This window comes from Panicum hallii, chromosome 6 (genome assembly GCF_002211085.1).
Source record: "Panicum hallii strain FIL2 chromosome 6, PHallii_v3.1, whole genome shotgun sequence".
Taxonomy (NCBI): Eukaryota; Viridiplantae; Streptophyta; class Magnoliopsida; order Poales; family Poaceae; genus Panicum; species Panicum hallii.
This window is the reverse complement of record NC_038047.1, coordinates 41,958,929-41,980,638: the sequence shown is the minus strand read 5'-3', so window position 1 is coordinate 41,980,638 and position 21,710 is coordinate 41,958,929.

The window sequence follows — 21,710 nt, the reverse complement described above, 5'->3', positions numbered from 1 at the left end:
TCTCATTCTGTATCTTTTTCCTCCGTATCAACTTCATTCTCTCTACTAAATTTAACTCCAACAACATCCTCTATTTCCATCTTCTATACCCCACAATCTTACTTTTCTATCCTTTCTTCCAACCGCTCCCGCTCCCGAACGGCGCCGCGCCCCGCCGCCCCTGCCGCGCCCCCCCCCCCGGCCGCACCCCTCCCGCGCCGCCCCGCCCCTGCCGCGCCTCCCGGCCGCGCCCCTGCCGCGCCCCGCCGGCCGCCTCCCATGCCGCCCTTGCCGCGCCCCGCCGCCCGCGCAGTCGCGCCGTCCCGCAGCCCGTGCCGCCCCTCCCGCGCCGCCCCCCCGCTTCCCGCAGCCGCCCCTCCCGCGCCGCCGCGCAGCCCCGCCGCCCCCGCAGTCGCGCCGCCCCGCGCACCCCGCCGCCCCGCCGCCCCGCAGCCCGCGCGCGTGAAGATGCGCTGGAGGGCGAGAGCGATGGAGGACGCCGGTACTGCCTGCCTCTGTGCGGGACGCAGGCGATATCCTCCATTTTACCGCACGCGTTGGAGAATACCGATGGAGCGATACGGTGCTACAGTAGCCTCCGTTAATAGAGAACCGAACCGTTTACAGTACGCCGCTGGAGTCGGTCTAAGCGAGGCAAGGTGGAGGATATTGTGGCACAGATCAGATGCAAAGCTGTGGAAGCGAGGTGGAGGATATGGCCTCACAGATCAGGCACAAAGCTATGGATGTTACGTACCCTTAGTAGACTTGTTTAGCTTTTGTTTCTCTATCGTGTCATGAAGCTGGGCTATGCTTGAACCTCTTGTGGTGTTTACTAGCTAGTTCTAATTTTCTGTGCTGCTGCAAACTGCCTAACTATGATGTGGTGTCCAAGCATGAGTGATATCTGATCCTTTTAAGCATGTTGGAGATATTGTACACCGTTCCTAAAATTTCATCTGAGCTTCTATTGTTTAATTCGTTTGGTCCTGAAATTGACGGTGACTCTTCAGGAGATAGCAGCATCGACTGCTTTCATCAGTAATATCGTTTGGTGAATCTATTGTTTAATATCTATTTGCTATGGGTAAATACCAATGTTGTAAATAGCGGGCTATGAAGTTTAGCGGCAGCCTTCTCTAAAAGCTATAGCGAAAGCTAAACTTTTAGCAGAATGATAAAATAATCAATAATCACATATAAAATTATAAGCATTATTGGGTCCAAAAAAACTCTAACATATCTCTTAACTACACAACGGTGCTGTCGGTACATACAGACAGGGGTACCTCCTGCTAGGGTGTCCAGGCCCTTAGCGTATCACCATACTTGATCTCCCCCTCGCCTTCTGGGTGACGTGGCATACGGCCCGGGCCTGACAGCTGGGACCATGGTCTCCGAACCCTCCCCGAGCTCTGAGAGGTCCGGGGCCTCCGCATGCCACGGAAGGCAAGGGAGCTCTCGGGTAGCCCCCGCGGACCCGGACTCCCAGGGAGGTCCGGGGCCGCCGCGTGTGATGGCCGGACCATCACGGGCCTGACCGCTCCAACCGGCCTCGGGGGCCCGGATCCCCCTCCCTCCGGGGAGGGGTCCGGTGCTGCCACGTGCCACCCATGCGGGGGGAGCGGGGCTGGCCCTGCCACGTGCGTGTGGCAGGAGGCCATTCGCGGGTCTCCAGCCCACCTACCAGCATTTAATGCGGTAGCTGGGCTGGGCTCCCCCAAGTCAAAAAGCATGGCCTGCCACTGACACACGGGGCAGGTAGGCTGACACCACGGTAAGCCCGCCTATTTCCAAGGTGGCGCGTCGTGTCATCGTGTACTGTGCACCAGCGGCGTGCAGTCCCGTCATAGCGCCGCGCGCGGCGTAATGATGGGCTGTAACAAGAGAGCCGAGGCGTGCGCTACCACAGTGCGCGCGGAGGCAATGGCGCGGTGGGTCAGCACTGCCCCCACGCTTGTCAGAGTCGCACCCAACAGTGGCAGCACATCACCACTGTTGGGTAACACTGACAGCGGTCACTGTGCCTGCAGGATAGCACACGACCGTATCCGGGTTGTGGATACGCACGTTATCTTCTCAATCGTGAGGGCTGCGACAAGGGGCTGGAGAAGGAGATATCCATATCACATAGAGTAGGTCCCTGTTGGCCGGGCCCACCTGTCGGGGTCCCGCACAGTGTAAGCACCTCTCTTGAACTATAAAAGGGAGTGTGTACTCGTTAGAGGACAAGTTTTACACACACAAACTCACGCTGCTCTCCATTCAGGCTTACACAGTCAATACAACACCAAAGTGAACGTAGGGTATTACGCTCCGGCGGCCCGAACCACTCTAAATCCTCGCGTCCTTCCTGCGTTCATCCGCACATCGATCGAGCGCTTCTAGTCTCCTCCAAACCCATCCTTAACTAGGATTAGGCGGGTGCTTTCCGCCACCCGGCTTGAGAATTCCACTGACATTTGGCGCACCAGGTAGGGTCCCTCGAGGGTCCCGAAGACCTCAGGGAGCCACGCCCAAATTCTCAGCAAGGTCCCGATGCATGGACCTCTAAGGTCCGGGACTACCTGAAAGATAATTTTCTTCTTGAAGACCAAGCATCTGCTGAGCGCATAGTCTGGATTGCTAAGCGATACACAGTGGTAGAAGGGGATCTCTACCGCCGTGGCGGCAACGGCATCCTCATGCGGTGCATTACGCAGGAAGAGGGCCGTGACTTGCTCGCGGAGATCCATGGAGGCGAGTGCGGAAGTCATTCTTCATCCCGCACGCTGGTCGGTAAAGCCTTCCGACACGGCTTTTACTGGCCGACAGCACTCCAGGATGCAGCTGAGTTGGTAAGGTCCTGCAAAGCGTGTCAGTTCCATGCAAAGCAGATACACACTCCAGCTCAGGCGCTGCAGATGATTCCACCCTCTTGGCCCTTTGCCGTGTGGGGGTTGGATATCTTGGGTCCCTTCCCTAGGGCCGTCGGCGGGTGCCGGTACTGAAAGGATCGATGGACCAAGAGGGGGGGGTGAATTGGGCCTATTTCAATTTCTAAAGCAAGATAAAGCAACCTTAACCTATGCAAAACTAGAAAGGCTCCAATTCAACAACCGGATAACTAAAAGACCTACACAAGCTAGATAAGATAAAAAGAGATAAAGCCTAGCAAGGTAGAACTAACTAGTGATTCCTAAATCAAGCACATGAATGAATTGCATGAAAGATAATGCTTGAATAAGTAAAGTGGACAAGGGACAACCGGATTTTTTTTCGTGGTATCGATGTGTTGGCACACACCCCTAATCCACGTTGTGACACTCACAAAGAGTATTGTCACCTCCCAAGTCACCAAGACGAGGGCGCTCACTAAGAGTCTCCGTTCACCATCCCGGTGTGGTGGAGATCAAGCCACGTACAAATCTCTTCTCCGGGCTTCCACAATCCTTGGCAAGCTCCGCGAGAATCACCTCGATCACCAAGATCGCCTAGGTGATGCCAATCACCAAGAGTAACAAGCTAAGGCCTTCACTTGAGCAAGAACCAATCACCAAGAATGGATGCACACAAGCTTCTCTCTACTCAAGTCCTTAATCTTGCTTCTTGAATGATTGTATGAACAAGTGTATGAAATGTTGAAGCTCAAGGTGGCTCTTGACTATAGTATGTATGTTTGGATGTTTCCTCGTGTCAAGAGTAGTAGAATGACCCATTGGAAGGGTATATATGGGCAGCTCACACGAATAGAGCCGTTGGAGAAAAAGCTGCCAGAAAACTGCGTAGCGCCGGTTAATCCGACGTCCCTCCAATAGTCATCGTCGGTTTAACCGGTGAATGTAAACTCCCCTTCTGAAAACTAGCCGTTACTGTTTGGGAAGATTAACCGACGTGACATCGGTTTAACCGGTGAGTGTAGTCATCCACTGATCAACTGAAACACCAAGTCTCTGGACAACTGCACCGACGTCCAATTTCAAATATCGTCGGTTTGACCGGTGAGTGTAGCTGTCCGCTGATCAACTGAAAAACAAAGTCTCTGGACAACTGCACCGACGACCTTTTTCAAATATCATCGGTTGAACCGGTGAATTGACTTGTCGAACTCTGCTGACCTTGTTTAACCGACGTATAGAAGAGTTGAAGCGTCGGTTAAACCGGTGAATAGGATTTTTCTGATTTTGCCTTTTCTGACTTGAGTCTTGAATGAAATTCAAATATTTCTTGAGATATAAGTTGAGAACCACTTATTTGAGCTTCTAGAAACTTGAGTGACCATTGTGTGCATCCATTTTCAAATGACCATGTCCATAATCAAGTTACTAAGCCTAAACCCCTCTTAATAGTGCGATCACTACAAAACTATAAAACCTATACTAACCTAAGTGTCCTTCTCAACCTTATGACACTTAGAACTAGAAAGATCCTTAGTCTTGACATATTATTGAGTTGAATGCCGAGATCGCCTTTTTGAATAATGAAAATTAGGGGCCTCTTTTGACATATAACCAAATGAGCGATAATGATCTAAAAATCTGCACAAACTCATTAGTCACAATAATGGTTGTCATTAATCACCGAAACATACCTTAAGGGCCTAGATGCTTACAATCTCCCCCTTTTTGGTGATTGATGACAACACAGACATAAATAACGAGAGAGCTAGAAAGATATGGCAAGAATAAACACAAGCAAACTCGAAAGAAAAGAACCAAAGAGCTCAATCGCTCAAACGAAATCCATAGATATGTCTCAAAAGCTCAGCATGCTCAAATGACAAATGTACATATCCATGAACTAAAACCAAATATAATACAATATATAATACAATAAGAAACAACAAAATCCTGATCACGAGCTCTCTCTAATGCTACCCTCCCCCTGACTCCCTCTCCCCCTTTGGCATCAAAGCCCAAAAAGGGGCGATCTACGGATCCAGCTGACGAGGTACTGCAAGAAAGCGACATGGGTCATCGTCGTCGTCGTCGTCGGATGGTGGATCCTCGGAGACTGAAGGTAGCTGCTGATCTGAGGTGCCGGCAGGTGCTGAGCTGACTGGAGGTGTAGCTGTCGTCGAGGCTCTGGTGCTAGCACTGCCGGGGAGAGGATCCGTGGAAGTAGTAGCCGGCTCAGCAGAAGATGTGTCAACATCTGAAGTAGTAAGAGCTGATGCTGCCGGCTGTGACGACTGCTGAACTAAGGACACCTCTCCGCCTCCCCCTGAAGGTAGTGGCTGTGGTACGACGGGGAGGCCAACTGACTGCACTGCTGAGGGTGACTCCTGGAAGAGTGAGGTCGCAGGCAGCGGAGAGAAGAGGGGACGACTCGCAGACCCAAGTAATGCTGACAATGAGAACATGATCTCCGGGGTCGCGGAAGAAGCTGGAGTAGTGGAGGCTGGAGCTGGTGTAACTACAAGTGGTGGTGCTCCAGCACTCTGAAGGCCTGTCTGTCCTGGCTGCTGTGAGGCGAGTCCGGTGTGAGAATATAGCTGTGAAATCATCCCGAACATCGCCATCATGCCCTGCTGCATCTGCTGAAACTGAGCGTCTGTCCTCTGAGATACTCTGTCAATGAGGCCGACAAAGCGCTCCTCTGTAGCAGCTCGCTCTCGGGCGGCCTCTCTCTGAATCTCTGCAAGCTGGGCCTCATGGGCTCTCCTGGCCTCCTCCTGTGCACGGCGGTCCTCTCTCTGCTGTGTGACCAGCTGCTGCAGAAGTGCGGTGAGCTCAGACGGCTGAGACACCTGTGACTCTGAGACAGTAGTAGCAGTAGCTGTCACTGGAGCTGGCTCTCCGGAACCTCCTGCCTCGTGATCATGACTCGCTGGAGCAGGTGCAGGGAAGTACTCCTCGTCCTCGGAGGAGTCTGACTCTAGGTCTGACCAATGAATCTCATCATCTCCTCCGGGAAGCTGTGCCTCAGCGGCTAGCAGCGCCTCATCCTCCAGAGCTACACGTGCCTGTACCTCAGGTGACAGCCGTGCCATGGCAGCTCTATCAGCCTGCCTGCCTCTCCTCCGGTCCGAAGGAGCTGTCGGACGGTAGACGGGGAACCATGGAACCTCGTCCTGGCGGTATACTGTACTGACTGGTGACTCAGCTGGCACAATCATAGAGCAGATAAAACTGATCCAGTGAGCATATGGAAACTGACGCACGACCCCCATCCCATCAGTGATGACATCCTCGATCTCAGCCAAGATAAAATCAACTATGTCAAATGGCTCATGAGTGAGTATGTGAAGAAGTAGCAGCTGCTGCAGTCCTGTGAATCCCTCTGGGTAGCCACTCCTCGGGAGCAAGGTCCTTCGGAGTGCCATGTGAACAGCGTAGGCCTCTGGGGTCAGCAGACTGGGGACTCTGGCGTAGGAGGCGGGAAAGGGCTGGCGGAAGCACTGAGAGATCGACTCGTGAGAAGGTGCAATCCCGCCAATCATGGCCCTGCGAGGTGGATCTGCATCACCGTAGACCATCTCGTGCAAAGAGACGTCAACAAGGTCAACTCCTAGAATCCCTGCAAGTGTCGCTCTGGACAAACCAAATACCTGCCCTCCAAACATAAAGTGAACAGCTCTGCGCTCTGGGGCTATCCAAGCTGTGGCATAGAAAACCCTGACCCAATCCTCAATGTATCTGTTCCTCTCAATCGAGAGCAACCTGGGCAGACCCCTGAAGTGATCAAAGTGCTCCCTGACATCGGCTCCCCCTGCGGCTGTCCTCAGTGAAACCCAGTCTAGTACTCTGTGAGGAAAAATCCTGTGGCCCCGCCTCTGATAGGTCTCGTAGAAGCTGGCCTGAAGGAGTGCCAGAATCTACGATCGACCCTGCTGTCACGGGTCACCGGGAACCACTCCTCCTCCTGTACACTCCACCTGAGCCTCTTGACCTTTGCCGCATTGGCCTTGGTCAAGTTCTGGAGCAGCACACCTGGCTCCAGACGCACGACAGTGTCCATGCGGAACACTGCGCGCTCGGCCGCTAGGGCCTCGGCTCGACGAGCTGCTGCTGCTGCTGCTGTGGACCTGCGAGGCTCCTATGGCTGGTGACCTCCTCGCGTCCTCGGTCCGGTGCGACGCTCGGTCGCTGGTGAAGTCTCCTCTGTGGGGGACGTCTGCCGGGTGCGGCCAGAATGTCGTAGAGCTGGTGACTGCTGTGTATCCTGCCCCTGAGACTGCTCAGACTGCTCTGTCTCTGAATCTGAATCGGACTCTGCCGCTGAAGGTGACTGCTCTGACTCTGCTGCTGCTGCTGCGGCTGTGGCTCTGGTGGCCCTGGCACCTCGGACTCTGCCCATCCCTCTGCCTCTACCTCTGCCCCTGGCTGGCGAATCTCTGATCGTGAACGGACGAGCACGGCCTGACGCCTGCTCCTCGGCGGCCTTAGCCACCATCTCGGCCCTCTCGGCCTCTCTCGCTGCGCGAGTCCGCTTGCGAGCGGGCTCCTCGACCACTATCTCCTTACCCTTTCTCTTGTCACGACCCATCTCGACAAACAACAGAAAGCGGTGCGGTGACGGTTTTGCGCGGGTGGCACAAGACGATGACGCGGTGGTGCGAAGGCAATGTACGGTCCGCAAGCGACGCAATGCGGTGCAGGTGATGCGCGGAGCAGCAGTGGTGGTGGAACGGTGATGAGCGAGTGGCACGATGGCGCAGGGTTTAGGGTTTGCACGGGTGCAGAAGAGGATGGGGCTGCGCGTGCGCACGGGCGACAGGCGGCAGCGGCGCAGGAAGTATGCAGGCGGCTGGGGCGACGCGGCTAAGAGCGGGAGCGTACGGGCGGCGGCGCGACGGCGGCAATGCAAGGGCGACGGCGCAACGAGCGCGGGAATGCGCGGGCGGCAGGTGACGGCGGCGGCGCGCAAGGTGTGCGTGTGCGGCGGCGGATGATGCGGACGGTGGACGGCGGCGAACGGCGGCGGCGGTGACGGGAGCGAGGGCGAAGGCGAGGGGACGAGCAAAACACGAGCGCGAGTGAGAAGTCGTGACCGGTCAAGAGAAATATGACATGTGGACCCCGCGAAACTTCTTATCGCCGGTTGAACCGACACTTAGGTTTTGAACACCGGTTGATTTCGTCGGTGTAGTTTACCAGAAACTCTGCCAGAACTACATCTGTACGCCGGTTGAACCGATGATCTGAAAAGTGAACTCGTCGGTTGAACGATGCAAATAACTACACCGACGAGTGGGCAAGCTCTAACTTGGCATGAGTGCTCTCAAGAATTTTGCCACTAGTTAGCCTGATAGTCATCAGGAGAGCTGAGAGCAACGGGTGATCAAGGAGAAGGGATAAGCTCTGTGTGACTTATGCCCTGGTTAAACCTCGGTGGTAGGTTGAATGACCCCTTGATGGATCCCGTGGTGGCTAGTCAGGCCTAGCTAAGGTGGGTAATGGCTTTGTTGGGATCTGCACCGGCACTAAGGTGTCCGTGCTGTGGTACCCCACCTGTGGGTAAAGTTGCACACCTCTGCAGAGTTAAAAATCTATTCGAATAGCCGTGCCCACGGTATTGGGCAGGTTATGGTGTGGTCACATAACTAGTGTTTCTCTGGGAATGGATGGGCTGGTGTGAGTTGTTTGGAAAGTGTCCGGCAGTTGTGCCGTGTGCTACGGCGGACGGGGAGTCCGGTAGCAGTTTAAAACTTGGATCCTGTGTGGATCAACATCGTGTGCTCCTTGGTATTGGAAAACTTGTTTTGAAAATATTTTCAAAAGGAACCCTTGCATATAACCGAGTTTTCCGCAAACAAACCCTAACCGTACCCTTGGATCGTCCTTTGCATTAATTTCTGTTATACCCCCTCCGTGGGTGTGATTGGACTTGCTGAGTACGTTTGTACTCACCCCATTACTATTTTTACAGCGGAAGACCCAGACTACGTCCCCGAAGACAACGAGTAGGGTTTCGTCCTGCACCCAGTCTTGCCTGTGGTTGAGGCCACCGTTGGATTCCGCATGGCGCAAGACTCTGATGATCCTTTGTTCGTAGCTAGTGTAGTTGTGTGGGTTTTGGCTGTAATCCTCGCGATAGTGGCGCTTCACTGCCCATTACCGCGTAGAGTTGTACGGTGATGTACCATCTGATGTAATAAAAGTGTTATCAGCCTCCTGGGACTGATAAAGCAACACTTTTAAGTCTTCCCTGATGGGGGGACGCTTCAGGTGGTATCAGAGCCGTAGGCTGGCCGTAGGACGTGACCCTAGGAACGAGACCCCTTTTCAGACCCTAGAACTTGTCCCGGATTAGAAACTTTCTGCACAAACACTCACCACTGTTTTTTTTACCCTGTTCCAGATGGCTGACAACGGGTGGGTCAACGGAATCTGCCACGCAGAGCCTGGCCTTCCTAAGTTATTGTTGCTCAGCCTGGAACGCGTCGGGATTATGGAATCACCGGAGTATGCCTACCGTGAGTACATCGCTGGAGGCACCCTTCGGTGCGACATGATGGTTTTTGTGGAGAGAAGCACCCGCTACCCTGATGTGGACCCTTGGTTCATCTCCACCACTGGTTTCCGCTTCCCCGACACCTATCGAAAGGCCGCTCGTAAAGCCCTGCGGCGACTGCGTGCGCTCTACAGGCACCACCTTCAGCGGACCCCTATGGGATTTTTCCCACCCTTTGAGGGAAGAGGGCGCACTTGGATTGCCCGAATGAGGGGACTTGGACGAGAAGAAGAAGACCTAGAAGATACGGTCTCCCACCTGTCCATCTACCTTACTGGCTTGAATGCACTCTACCGCGAACAGGCGGCACAACTGAAGCAGCTAATCCATGGGATTGAAAAGTTAACCCAGGAGCTGGAGGAACAACGGACAAGAGCTGCAAACGCCGAGTATTCCTTAGCCGCCCTCCAAGCCCAGATGCAAGAGTACGAGAGTCGCAACAGAATAGGTGGATGGATCGAGGAAGAAGAAGAAGAACCCATGGAAACCCATTGGAATAAGGGTACTCAGACCGAAAACGAGATGGATCGGTTTCTTCCAATAAAGAAGCGCTCTATCAGGACCGAGGAAGAATCCCCATGATAGGATTAGCACCTCTAGCTAAAACCTTACCCTAATGACCACGTATCCATGAAAACTGTACCACCCTTGTTGTAATGATAAATATCACCTACTCCCTTTTGCACCTGTACCAGGTTGTTTACCCTGTTTCTGTTTCAGATGGCTGAGGAAAGATGGACCCAGGGCGATTGCCAAGCTGCACCTGGATTTCCCAGCCTCTTGATCGACACCCTGGAAGGCCTTGGCGTTACAGAGCGCCCAAGGTACTACAGCCGAGAGTACGAGCACCATGGTACCCTCCGCTGCAGGGTGATCCTGGTCATCGCCAGGAGCAACCGCTACCCCGACATCCAGCCTTGGCGAGCGACCGCCACAGGGTTTAGACACCAAGACACCTACCCCTTGGCCATCCGAAAAGCACTCCGTTATTTGTGCCGGATTTTTGAAGAACACCTCGCCCCCACACCGGCGAAGTTCTTCCCGCCGGCCATCAGAACCCCAGTCTGGGAAGCACGCATGAGAAACCTGGAACGACGTCGCCACGAAGAAGGCCCCCTGTACCAAGTGGCTACATACCTAGCCGCCCTGGACCAACTCTTTGATGAGCAAGCCAACCTTCTGAGGGAACAGACCCATCGAGCCGAGCAAGCAGAGCTCGCGGTGAGGATACAGCAGATCCGAGCCGCCCATGCCGAGGCGAGAGCCGCAGCCGCGGTCAGTAGCGAAGCGGTTGCCCAAGAGAGCCTCAGGCAAGCCCGAGACCGGCGTATGCAAGATTGGACCCAAAGTGGGACGCCAGTCCCGGCAATAGGGGAAGACCATGTTTTACTCGGGACACCCATCATAGGATGGGGGACACTCTTCAGAAACACACAAGCCCCACCCGAGAACCCTGAAACCTCTGCTGCCGCCGTCGAAAGGGATGCTGAAACGCAACCCCTGGCCGATGGAAACCCGGAGAACGGCGAGCAAGGATCACTCGCGCTCTCCGCCCCAGAAGAAGGCCTGCCCCGCGAGTAAAAGGACCGGCGCCACCCTAGTGATGTGTCCCCAGCCACTTTTGTTGTGCCTGATCCCAGACGAGTAGTACGAGACCTAGTCTTACCCTAAGTTGTACCCCTTTGCAGTAATAAAATGGTTTGTGCTTGTTGTTTGTGATGTTGTGTGCTGGTTTGCTGTGTGCTGATTATTTATATGAGTACCGGCAGGAGGTAGATTCTGCCTTATATATATACGAATTAAACAACTTAAACATCACATAAACGTAACCCCAATCTACCCGATCAACAGGTGACCCCCGGAATGTCGCGAGGGCCTCCCGTGGCCGGAACCCCGTAGCCGCTAGTGTCGGAGCACATCCCGCTGAACAAGATCTTCCCCAAGGAGAGCAAGAAGTAAGCCAGAACCGAGGGGGAAGTCAAGAAGGAGAACAACTACCACCACCCCCACCTCTCGGAGACCTGGCGCAGATCATCCATAACCAGACCCTCATACTGGAGACTCTGGCGAATGCCCTCATTAACCGGCAGCCACGAGGGCAGAATATGAACGATAAGCTGACGGCCTTTCTAAGGACCAAGCCACCTACCTTCGCCGGATCCTGCAACCCGTTGGATGCTGACGACTGGTTGCGAGTAATTCAGAGGAAGCTCGAACCATTCGAATGCCAGGACCGGGATAAAGTCCTTCTGGCAGCCCACCAGCTCACCGGAACAGCGTTATCCTGGTGGGAAAACTATTGTGCCGCAGCCGAAGATGCCTCTACCATCACCTGGGGAGAATTTGTAAGGGAGTTCCGCCGCTACCACATCCCCTCGGCCACTATGAAGCGCAAGGCGGATGAATTCCGCGCACTACAGCAAGGAAGCATGTCGGTGGAAGAGTATACCCACCGGTTCATAGAATTGGCCCGGTACGCGCCGGAAGAAGTGAATGACGACGACAAGAAACAGGATATGTTTAAGAAAGGACTGAGCCCAGAACTCCGGACCCTGCTCACCCCTCAGATTTACCCTGACTTCAACACTTTAATGAACAAGGCTATCCTTACGGAAAGGGCCAAAGCCGAAGAGTGGAAAGACAGCAAGCGGAAATTCCTGGAGAGCAAGGCCCGCCAACAAGACCGCTACCAGAAGCCGAGGAACTCCAACTACACTGCACCAGGATCCCAGGCCCCGATGCAGTATAGAACTCAGTCGCAAGTGACAGGACCACAGGCCCCGCCCAGGAGCCAGAATACCACGAGGGCTCCGCAGAGCAATACAAGCCAGGTCGCCCCCGACAACAACAATGTTAGGGCCTGTTTCAACTGCCGTGAAATAGGGCATTACATCGCCAATTGCCCTTATGCCAAGAACAAGCCGGCCACATCAGCCTTCTCCAACTCGGTGAATGGACCCAAACCAGCCCTGACCGGTGCCAACCGAGTGCCCGTCCGCAACAACGACGGCAGCCAGCAGGTGAAGCAGCAATCATTTGGACGAGCCCGCGTCAACCACATCGACGCGCAGGAGGCTCAAGAAGCTCAGGGCGTAGTGCTCGGTGAGTACTTAGTCAACTCAGCTCTGGCAACAGTACTATTTGATTCTGGAGCATCACACTCGTTTATATCCTCAAGCTATGTGGAGAAACACAAAATACCTACAGTACTACTAAAAACACCCCTATTAACCCGGACGCCTGGAGGCGACATCAATTGTCAATTAGGTTGTCCACGGGTAAGGATCAATTTAAGTGGGGTAGACTTTCTAGCAGATTTGGTAGTACTTAAGCCTGGGGGAATAGATGTGATCCTTGGGATGGATTGGTTAAGCCGACACAATGGTCTCATAGGCTGCACTGACAAAGTGGTGCACCTAACAAACCCCGAAGGAGTACAAGTGATCTGCCGTACCCGGGATAGTAAGTATGACCCAATGGTATTTAGCATGGAAGCCAAGCCCTTAGAAGGAGTTCCAGTAGTAAACGAATACCCAGATGTATTTCCCGAAGAGCTTCCCGGTATGCCGCCGGACAGGGATATAGAATTCGTCATAGACCTTATTCCCGGAACCTCTCCGATAGCCAAGAGACCCTATAGGATGGCGGCCTCTGAGTTGACAGAGTTAAAGAAGCAACTAGAAGAACTGCAACGAATTGGCTTCATTAGACCAAGCTCGTCGCCGTGGGGAGCCCCAGTTCTGTTTGTCAAAAAGAAGGATGGGAGTATGAGGTTGTGCGTAGATTACCGGGCACTGAACGAGGTTACCATTAAGAACAAGTACCCCCTCCCCAGGATTGATGACCTGTTCGATCAGCTAAAAGGAGCTAAGTACTTTTCCAAGATCGATCTAAGGTCAGGATATTTTCAGCTCAAGATTAGAGAAAGTGACATCCCTAAGACAGCTTTTGTCACCCGCTACGGGCAGTTTGAGTTCACCGTAATGTCCTTCGGACTAACCAATGTCCCTGCCTATTTTATGAACCTCATGAACAAAGTATATATGGACGAGCTGGATAAGTTTGTTGTAGCCTTTATCGACGACATACTTATCTACTCTAAGAGTATTCAGGAACATGAGCAACATCTGCGGGTAGTATTGGGAAAGCTGAGAACGCATAGGTTATATGCCAAGTTCAGCAAGTGCGAATTCTGGCTGGAGAGAGTAGCTTTCCTTGGTCACATTCTGACCGCGGAAGGTGTAGCAGTGGACCCAGAAAAGGTCGAAGCAGTCTCCAACTGGCAGCGACCGACTAACGTTAGTGAAATCAGAAGCTTTCTGGGATTAGCTGGGTACTATCGGAGATTTATTGAGGGATTCTCCAAGATAGCCCGACCCATGACGGGACTTCTTAAGAAGGAGAAAAAGTTCGCTTGGACAGAATCCTGTGAGAGAAGTTTTCAAGAATTGAAGCAAAGGTTGACAACCGCCCCAGTGCTAACCCTACCGGATATTCACCGGGATTTTATCATTTATTGTGACGCATCCCGACAAGGATTAGGGTGTGTTCTGATGCAGGACGGGAAAGTCGTTGCATATGCTTCCCGCCAACTCAGGACTCATGAGCAGAACTATCCGACCCATGACTTGGAATTGGCAGCCGTAGTGCATGCCCTTAAGATCTGGAGACATTACCTGATGGGAAATAAGTGTGAGGTTTACACCGACCACAAGAGTCTGAAGTATATCTTTACCCAGCCGGATTTAAACTTAAGGCAAAGAAGATGATTGGAGTTGGTCAAGGACTATGACTTGGAAATTCATTATCACCCCGGGAAAGCAAACGTAGTAGCCGATGCCTTAAGTCGGAAAAGCTATGGACCCGAGGATGACCATCTACGCGAGGAAATGGCACGATTAAACGTGCACATTGTTCCTCGAGGTTCCAGCCAAGTGCTAAGCGTTCAATCGACACTAGAGGATAGAATTAGAGAGGCTCAAAGCTCGGATCAGGAGTTAGTAAAAATCTGCAAACAAACTGGAGAAAACAAAGCACCAGGATTCCGAGTAGACGATAAGGGAACGTTGTGGTTTGAGAATAGGATTTGTGTACCCCAGGAAGGAGATTTCCGGCAGATAATCATGGATGAAGCCCATAACTCGGCTTACTCCATCCACCCCGGATCCACCAAAATGTATATGGACATAAGGCAAAAATATTGGTGGAATGGAATGAAGACGGATATTGCAAGATTCGTGGCTCATTGTGATACCTGCCAAAGGATCAAGGCCGAACATCAAAAGCCGGCAGGATTATTGCAACCCTTGCCTATCCCGGTCTGGAAATGGGATGAAATAGGAATGGACTTCGTAGTAGGCCTACCCAGAACACAGAAGGGACACGATTCCATATGGGTAATAGTGGACCGACTCACTAAATCGGCTCATTTCATACCCGTACGAACCACTTATGGCGGAGAAAAGCTGGCAAAGCTTTACGTGGAGAACATAGTAAAGTTACATGGAGTGCCTAGTAGGATTGTCTCGGATAGAGGAACCCAATTCACCTCTAGATTTTGAAAAAGCCTGCATAAAGCCATGGGCACTAAGTTGGATTTTAGCTCCGCATACCACCCACAGACGGATGGTCAGACCGAAAGAGTAAATCAGGTCATGGAAGATATGCTGAGAGCATGCGTCCTGACCTATGGAAATGATTGGGAGCAGAGCCTACCTTATGCAGAATTCTCGTACAACAATAGCTACCAAGCCAGCTTGGGCATGTCGCCGTTCGAAGCTCTCTATGGAAGAAAGTGCAAAACTCCCCTGATGTGGTCAGAAGTTGGGGAACGCGCCCTAGTAGGACCCACGCTCATAAAAGAAGCGGAAGAAAAAGTAGCGGAGATCCGCGAGAAATTGAAAGCAGCCCAGTCGCGACAAAAGAGCTACGCAGACAAGAAGAGGCGCGAAATAAGTTTCAACCCGGGCGATCTTGTCTATCTTAAGGTCTCACCCATTCGAGGGACGCGAAGATTTCAAGTACAAGAAAAGTTGGCTCCTCGGTACATTGGACTGTATCGGGTTCTAAAGAAAGTCGGAGCAGTGGCATACCAACTGGAGTTACCAGAAGAAATGTCGGATATATTGAAAGATATCTAGGCCCCTAAGTGGGTTTTGGTGATATATGACAAAGCACATGTATATTTAATCGTGTCATTAAGCATGTGTGCAGGTGCTAATGGTGATTGAGCAAAGCTTTAGAGAAGCGTGAGCCCTCAAAAAGGATATGAAAAGCGGCGTCCTCAAGAGTTTTTAAAGATTAGATTTTATGATTGAAAATTGAGTATAGGAAACGCCGTACTATCAAGGGGAACTGTGATCCACTAGTGTAGACATGGTAGTTGTGCTCAAGAGAACCCACAAAAATCATAAGAAACCATCTCAACACTCAAAAAGGGACTTAAATGTGAAATTCTGTGACAAACCCGGAGTGTCCGGGTACTAGTCCGGAATGTCCGGACAGAAGGGCCGGAGTATCCGGACGTATACCCGGAGTGTCCGGGTTACTGTTACCGGTCTGCAAAACAAGTTTGGTCCGGAGTCTCCGGACCCTTATGTCCGGAGTATCCGGACATATACCCGGAGTTTCCGGGTACCGCTCTCCCAACGGCTAGTTTCTGGGAGAGGGGGTATAAATACCTCCATACCCCTTCTCACTCTCTCTCTCTTGCTCATTTTGACGACCAGACTTTCAGAAAGCCTAAAGAGAGCCCTCTCACTCCCCATTTGCTTCATTCTTGAGTGATTTCCGTTGGGGTTTGAAGTGAGATTGTTGCAAGAGCTAAGATTGTGCAAGTAAGCTTTGATTTCATCTCTTGAGCACATCAATCCAAGTCTAGCTCGTGGTTTCTAGTTTATTACTCTTGGAGCTTCGTGCTCCTAGACGGCTAGGCGTCGCTTGTGATTGCGTGATTGATTTGTGAGCATCACAGCTGGTTTGTAACCTTCCTTCCTCTCCGAGGATCTCATAGTAAGTGTCCCTAGGGTTTGAGCGTTGGTCTCACCTTTGGGAGAGGAGATTAGGAGTTCTTGAGCACCGTCTCTTGAATTCTTCCTCAACGGAGACGTAGCTCCTTTGGGAGTGAACTTCGGGAAACAAATTCTGTGTCAATCTCGTACTTCTACCTTATACTTGTGATTATTTGCTTGTGAGACTAACCTTTTAGGGTTTGAGGCCGATCTACTTTTGTACAAGTCTCACGAGAAAGAAAACTGGTGAGAAATACTCCAGAGGTATCCCTAGTCCCTCTAAATTTACCTGATTCAATTTACAGCATCTACAACAGTGATTAGTAGCACGTTTTTCATACCCGGATTGTCCGGACAATATATCCGGAAACTCCGGACTCTATATCCGGAGTATCCGGACATATATCCGGAATATCCGGATACCTGTGTTGCTAACCGTGTTCAAAGTATTTTAAGTTTCAGATTAGCCTATTCACCCCCCCTCTAGGCATCTTGAGGTCCTTTCAATTGGTATCAGAGCAAGGTTCTCCATATTTGAAGCCTAACCGCTTGGAGAGTCAAGATGTCGAGTGACGCTTCATTCAAGGGTCAAGCCGATCCAATGGTTGAAGTTCAGAGGGAGAAGTCATCTGAAAAATCAGAGGATAAGAAAAAGAACAGGCTACAAGAAGAGGAAGAAGATTTGGAAACAACCGACGATGAGATGTCATTTCAAGAATGGAAGGCTTGGAGGAAGAAGAAGAAATTGCAAAGAAAGAAAGAGAAATCAAGCACCAAGGTTATGATAGAGTCAAGTGATGACTCGGACAACGACTATAAGAGAAGATCTTCAAGCTCTTCAAAGGTGAAGAAAAGAGCCAACTATCACCAAGTTGGTCATGACTATACTTTTCAAATTCCTAGCAATCATAGTGCTTCAATTCACATGGGAAAGCCCCCTTATTTTGATGGAACGGGGTATAATCAATGGAAGACCAAAATGTTTGGTTATTTGAGTGCAATTCACAAGGATCTATGGAAAATCATTGAAGTAGGGTGTGAGATCCCGGAAGATGGAGAAGCCACAACACCCGTTCAAGCATATGTCTTACAAAGAAACTATCAAGCTTTGAACATTCTTCACACTTCCGTGAGTCCGGAAGAGTTTGACAAAATTGAAGATTGCTCCACCGCCAAGGATGCTTGGGACACTCTCCAAGTAAATCATCAAGGGTCAAGGAAAGTCCGAGAATCAAGAATCAAGACTTTGGAAGATGAACTGAGCTTATTCTCCATGAAGAAAGATGAAACCGTTAAGGAGATGTACAACCGCATGAAAAAGATCACCAATCAAATCAAGTCTCTTGGTGGAGACAAATGGGGTGATCGTGAGATAGTGGATAAGCTTTTAACCGTCTACATGGCTAGGGATGTCACATTACCTAGTTTGATAAGAGCGGAAAGAGGTTTCAAGCACTTCACCGCCGAGAATGTTCTTGGAAGAATTGAGGCTCATCATGATCAATTGAAGAGAGTCAAAATAAATCAAGATTTAGCCGACCTACAAGAGCAAGCTGCAAAGAATAATGGGTTGGCTCTTCAAGCTAAGTTGAAAGGCAAAGAAAAAGCATCTCAACCATCAAAGATTGATGACTCTAGTGATAGTGAAGATGATGAGCTTGATGATGAGCAAATGGCCTTTTTCATCAAGAACTTTAGAAGAGTTCTAAGGAAGGGCAACTTTCGAAACTTTGGCAAGAACAAGAATGAATCAAGAAGAAGATCAAGCAAACCATGCTTCGGTTGCAAGAAAATCGGGCATTTCATTGCGGATTGTCCGGAAGAAAAGAAGAAGAACAAGAATGCCAAGGAGAGTTCGTCCAAGAGGGATAAGCCAAGATATAAAAAGCATGTCGGTGAAGCTCATCTTGGTCAAGAATGGGATTCAAATGAAGAAAGCAACTCCGACAATGAAGACATTGCAACCATGGCATTCAAGACTTTATCTTCACATCAACCAAGCTTGTTTGAAGATCTCACCGATGATGAAGATCAAGACCAAATTATGTGCTTGATGGCAAAGAACTCAAAGGTAATATCTCCAAGCTCATCGGATGATGAAATAGATGATGATGATGAAGTTGCTAGTCTTATTAAACAATATGGCAAGAGTGCGGCAACTAGAATAATGAAATTAATAATGAAACTAGATGATCTAGATGAGACTCTTGAATCGCAAGAGGAATTGTTTAGGCTTGAAAGAGAAAAATTCGAGACTCTTGAAAAGAACCTTACCTATGAAAGGAAGGAAAACAAGAGGCTTGGAGAATCTCTAAAAGTTAAGGATAACATGCTTCTTGAGGTAGAAGAGTTATTTACTAGTGAAAAGAGGAAAGTGGATGACTTAACTAAAGAACTTCTTTTGGTTGAAGACACTCATGCTAGATTAAAGAGAGACAATGATAAACTTCAAGAAAGCTTAACAAGCTTGCAAGCCATGAACACGGCACTTGAAGTTAAAGTTAGCACTCTCCTAGTAAATTCCTCTAACACTTGTAAGACATCAAAGTCATCTAGCCCTTCAACTAGTAATGGTTGTGCACGATGCTTTAATGTTGATATTCAAACGTGTGTGACTAACCATGCCGAAGTGCAAGCCATGAGGAAAGAGATTAGTAGACTCACTCAATTGGTGCAAGAAGAGGAAATATCTCACAAGAGAGTACTCAAGACAAATCCCTCACCGAGGGTAGGTGAGTTTGAGAAGCATACCAAGGGGTTTGGTTCAAGATACTTAAGTAAATATGGTTTTGAAAAAGGTAAGGGATTAGGAAAGAATGAAGATGGCACTTCTCAAACCATTCCTTATGTCAAGAATAACAAGAAGGCCGCCTTGGGGGCAAGAGGAGGCCTAGTGAACATGACAACTCCCATCCATAGGAGAAGTAGTGAGAAGCAAGGGTTAAGTCAAATTAAGTTTGTCAAGAGAGGCACAACATGTGATGAAGGTGCCCAAAATTGTTGCATCCTCTTTGAAGCAAGACAAATTTCAAATGCCCAAGACACCAAAAACCTTATCTCAAATGTCATTTTATGCGGATTATGTTTTAACTAGGAACCACCATGGTAAAGTGGTTGCTAGATTTGTGGGTCACCGCTCATGGAACACTAAGGTGAAAAGCCATGTGTGGGTACCCAAAGTGCTTTTGACTAACACTCAAGGACCCAAGTATTGTTGGGTACCTAAAAGAAAGGAATAATCTTGTTTTGTAGGAATACTTCTCCGGTGGATCAACATGGGTGATTGATAGCGGATGCACAAATCATATGACCGGAGAAGGAAGCATATTTGAGAGTTTGAAAGAATCAAATGATGATCATTACATTACTTTTGCCGGTAATCAAAAGGGAAAGGTGCTTGGTACCGGTAACATCGATCTAAACTCAAAATTCTCTCTTTCAAAAGTTCTATTAGTCGAATCTCTTGGGTATAATTTGTTATCCATATCACAACTTTGTGCATCGGGTTTCAATTGTTTATTCACTAACGAAGGTGTGACCGTCATTAGGAGAAGCGATGGCTCCGTTGCCTTCAAGGGTGTACTCAAGGGAAAGCTTTATCTAGTGAATTTTTCACAAGAAAAGGCTCAACTTGACACATGCTTGGTGGCAAAGTCTAGCTTGGGTTGGCTATGGCATCGCCGACTAGCTCATGTTGGGATGAGAAATCTCAACAAGCTCCTAAAGGGGATCACATTCTAGGACTAACAAATGTTTCTTTGAGAAAGATCGTATTTGTAGTGCTTGTCAAGCCGGAAAGCAAGTTGGTGTTCCTCATCCGTCAAAGAGCATCATCACCACCGTCAAGCCATTTGAACTACTACACATGGATCTCTTTGGTCCGTGGCTTATATAAGCATTGGCGGTAACAAATATGGACTTGTGATTGTTGATGATTATTCTCGTTTCACTTGGGTATTCTTTTTGCATGACAAAAGTGTAGTACAAGAGACATTCAAGAAATTTGCAAAAAGAGCTCAAAATGAATTTGAGACCAAGATCAAGAAAGTGAGAAGTGACAATGGCACCGAATTCAAAAATACCAACATTGAAGAATTCTTAGAAGAAGAGGGAATTGGGCATGAGTTCTCCGTTCCGTATACTCCACAACAAAATGGAATGTTGAAAGGAAAAATAGAACTCTCATTGAAGCCGCAAGAACAATGCTTGATGAATACAAGGTCTCGGATCAATTTTGGGCGGAAGCAATCAAACACGGCATGTCACGCTATCAACCGTCTCTATCTTCACAAGATCTTGAACAAGACGGCCTACGAACTTCTACTCGGTAAAAAGCCTAATGTGTCATATTTTAGAGTTTTTGGAAGTAAGTGCTTCATTCTCAACAAGAAGACCAAGAACTCTAAATTTGCATCTAAAGTTGATGAGGTTTTCTTCTTGGTTATGCCTCAAATGCTCATGGATATCGTGTCTTCAACAAAAACCTCCGGTTGTGTTGAAGTTGCGTGTGACGTGACATTTGATGAATCTAATGGCTCTCAAGAAGAGCAAGTTGATGATGTTGTAGGCATAGAAGAATCACCAAACAAGGCGATCAAGAAGCTAGCCACTGGAGAATAAAGCCACAAGAACAAGAGGATCAAGATGATGATGATGTGTTGATATCAAAGGGTCATCTACATCAACTTCCGCAGCGCAACCCGGAAACTCCGGGTACAAATCCGGAGACTCCGGATCACCGGTCCGGAGTATCCGGACACAGGGCCGGAGTATCCGGGTTATAGAAGATCGACCATCATCTCCACATCAAGATCAATCTCAGGCTGAACAAGAAGTCGAGCCTATACAATATGAAGCTCAAGTTCCTCATCCAAGAATTCATCAAATTATTCAAAAGGATCATCCCGTGGATAACATTCTTGGAAGTATAAATAAGGGGTAACTACTCGTTCTCGTTTAGCAACCTTTTGTGAACATTATCGTTTGTTTCTTCTTTGGAACCACTTAAGGTTGAAGAAGCTCTGGATGATCCGGATTGGGTGATGGCCATGCAAGAAGAGTTGAACAACTTCACACGGAATGAAGTCTGGTCCTTGGTAGAAAGACCCAAGCAAAATGTCATTGGGACAAAGTGGGTCTTTCGAAACAAACAAGATGAACATGGCGTGGTAACAAGAAACAAGGCAAGGTTGGTTGCTCAAGGCTTCACTCAAATCGAAGGTTGGATTTCGGTGAGACTTATGCACCCGTAGCTAGGCTTGAGTCAATTCGAATCTTGCTTGCCTT